The sequence below is a fragment of the Xyrauchen texanus genome, chromosome 18 (genome assembly GCF_025860055.1).
Source record: "Xyrauchen texanus isolate HMW12.3.18 chromosome 18, RBS_HiC_50CHRs, whole genome shotgun sequence".
Classification (NCBI taxonomy): domain Eukaryota; kingdom Metazoa; phylum Chordata; class Actinopteri; order Cypriniformes; family Catostomidae; genus Xyrauchen; species Xyrauchen texanus.
The window spans coordinates 3,388,116-3,391,413 of record NC_068293.1 but is presented as its reverse complement, the minus strand read 5'-3'; positions in this window follow the sequence as shown (position 1 = coordinate 3,391,413).

The window sequence follows — 3,298 nt, the reverse complement described above, 5'->3', positions numbered from 1 at the left end:
TATGAATCGAATATTCCGGTGAGCCGTGTAATTAGATAATATAATGCCTTGTATATAAAATATTAATATAGAAAACAGCTACCCAGATAGCAATAAGTCGGCGGTCCGCCGGCGGCAGTAGAAGCGGCAGAATGGCGATATCGCAAACACGTTTGACGGCGGTCCGCCGGCGGCAGCCGCTTTTTAAAAGCGGCAGCCGCCTTCCTACCGCCTTCGATACGCGGACGGCCCAGTGGCCAGCCGCCGCTCCTATATCGAAGGCGGACCGTCGGAGGCAAACACTTTTTTCGAGCGATCTGCCGCCGTTTATTGTGTGTGTGTGTATATATATATATATATATATATTTATAGCATGCAGTTTATCAAGAATAATGATTGTTCAAACCAGACAAATTTCCATTTGGCGTTTTAATTCCACATTTCAAAGTACAGTAACTGTCATTGAAACAAGATGTCAGATCACTGAAATATAAATAACAGAAAAATACAAACATTATATATATACACACACACACAAAATAACATGCAGGTTTCCAATTTCTTTTTTTTTAAAAAACACTATTGTAACACTTACAATAATTGTTAATATTATAAAGAGGTCAGCTCTGGGATGAAAAGAATTACCAGTAAACACAAGCAATGAGGATATTTGGTACCAAAGAAAGTGCAGGATACCAAATAAATTGAGGTATAACATCATATTTACACGTCATTTCTAACAATAGGTTAAGTGGTAATAATTTAGAGTAAAGCTCTGGAGTAGAATATACCATTATAACTGCAATGCTGACCTGTGGCACAAGGATTTACAAGCTATATGTAACAATAGAATAACAGTTAAGCACTGTGATGGAATGAAAGTAGAATTTTTGGTACTAGTTAATATGCAATATCAAGTATCAGAGGTATGAAATAGGATTTACAAACTATAATAGAATTGTTAAGCACTGACGGAATGAAATAAGCCAATACTAAAGTCACGGTAAGTAGAATATTTGATACCAGATAATGTGCAAATATCAAGTATTAGATGTATAATCTAGGATTTACAAGCTATATTTAAAAATAGAACAATGAAATAAGCAGCAAATTGTATATGAAATAACTGAGATCTTTGGTATCAAGGATTGTGCAGGATAACAGGTATAATATACATTTTGACATTCAACTTACACATGACAACAAGTGGGAATAAATATAATTAACAGCAGAAAATCTGGCTGTAGAGAACACAGCCAATCAGAATGTCTGGAGAGGTTGGGGACTGTGTGGCGTAGTGGGCTAAGAATCACCGGTTTTCCCCGACCTCCAGAATGAGGCAGTGCAAATTAGCATATCTTCAGTGATTCCTCGTGCGCCTGTATAAAAGGACAAACCATCCCATATTCATCCAAGGAGCTGCCCTCAAAGCAGGGTCACGAGAAAAAAAAAAAAAAGAGCAATTTCCACAGTGAACAGTGTGGATTGGGTGAGTGTAGTCTGACACTTTTAGCAGGCTTTTTTAGGGGTCTTGATGTTACTGACTGCAGGATAAAGAAAGGGTTCCAGTTGTCAGTGATGCTGGGGTGTCAGTAGTCAGCCTAGGTTTAAGGGGTCGGCTGTGGGTCCCTCTAAGCTGTGCGGCGCCTTTTTCCACCTTCACGTTCAGATGCTCCTTTCAGGTAACCCGTAACGCCTCATCAGTTGCATCCTGGGTTGCCGGGTTCTTCCAGATGGCTCCTGTAGAAAATAAAGATCTGTCATTCCATTTGAATGGCATAAGATCATACACATCTACTTAAATATAAAAAAAAAATATCCAACTTACTTTGAACAATGGTCTTCAGGAACATGTCTCTAAAACATGCTTTATCCCCTACACCAGTCCAGGTTGTATTGATGGAAAGGTGATTAGAGAAGATACACTGAAGCATTTGCCACACGGTTGTCTTTAGGTCCCTCCCACATTTGATTGCCAAAAACCGAAGCTGAAAATAAAAAAAAAAACATGTTACAAATTACATTTCTCTGAAGCTTCTCATAAATTTTAAATGTGACAGGATGTGGATTCAGACTGTAGAATATGCAGTGTACGATCTTAATTGTACTTTTTAGATTACCCTATACCGTTATAAACGAAATCGGCACACTTACAAATCGTTGCTGGAGCTCTTTATCCTGCCTCAAACTGTTGTCAAGCAACGCCAAATCTTCCTGGGTGTCTAGGGGGGAGTAACAGATCCCCTGGCAGGGATAACTCTCCAACAGACACATTGGCACTGAAACGTTGCAGCATAGCATTTTGTCGTCCATGCTACGCACAACATCGCCAAATTCCAAGACGTCGCAGCATTAGGGTTTGATCTGCACCTACAGGGGTTCCCAGAATAAAAGAATAAAGTAGTCAGTCCTGGTCCTTCAACTACTAAACTATGACATTTATATCTAGGTCTACTACATGTACAGGTGGCCCCAGTGGGAATTAAACCAACAACCACAGGTGTTGTTTGCAAGTTGTACCTGATTGCCCAGTGCGAGCAAACACCTTCAACATTGTCCCAACTTGCTTCACCTGCTCTTGAAGCGAGCTGCTGTCATCTGGGAAGTAACAATATATTGATTAGCAATACACTAAATATAATAGTAATATAATATAACCACAATTATCATACCAGTAACTTTCCCTGTAATTTCTATCCACAGTATGTTATGCATGGCATACAAGTTCATAATGAAGAACCCTTATGATAACATCAATTTCATTTTTTTTCTTTGAAGCAGAATATTTGTTTGTAAAAGGGAGGAAAAAGAAAATGAAATATTGGTATACAGATTTTGGTTGATATATCATACTGTACAGTGAAATGTGCTATTGTTATATCCCTACTCACCTGAAGGACGGATAGATCAGGCAAATCTCCAGTCAGGCCTTTGTAGAGTGTGTGCTCCTTTTGAATAAAACTTTCATTAGTGGGAAGTGGCATATCCACAGGTATTTTAATTCAAACATGCAACATATTGTAATAAATCTACAATATTCAGCCTTTACCTTACACCCTCGGTTGTTTCTCTACACTTTTATTATATTAAATACTTATTTATATAGCTTGCTCACTGTATAATCATGATAGCCTAATACTTAGAACACAAGATTGCATCTTAAACGAATGACTGAGTTGAAAACTTGAATAAGAACGCATTTTACACAGAGGGGACCAGCTAGGGAAACTTACCTGCCTACAATAACTGTTTTCATTTGATTTGAGTTACATTAAACATGAATAACCTTAGCCGAGTCCCCAGGAACATCGGGCTATTA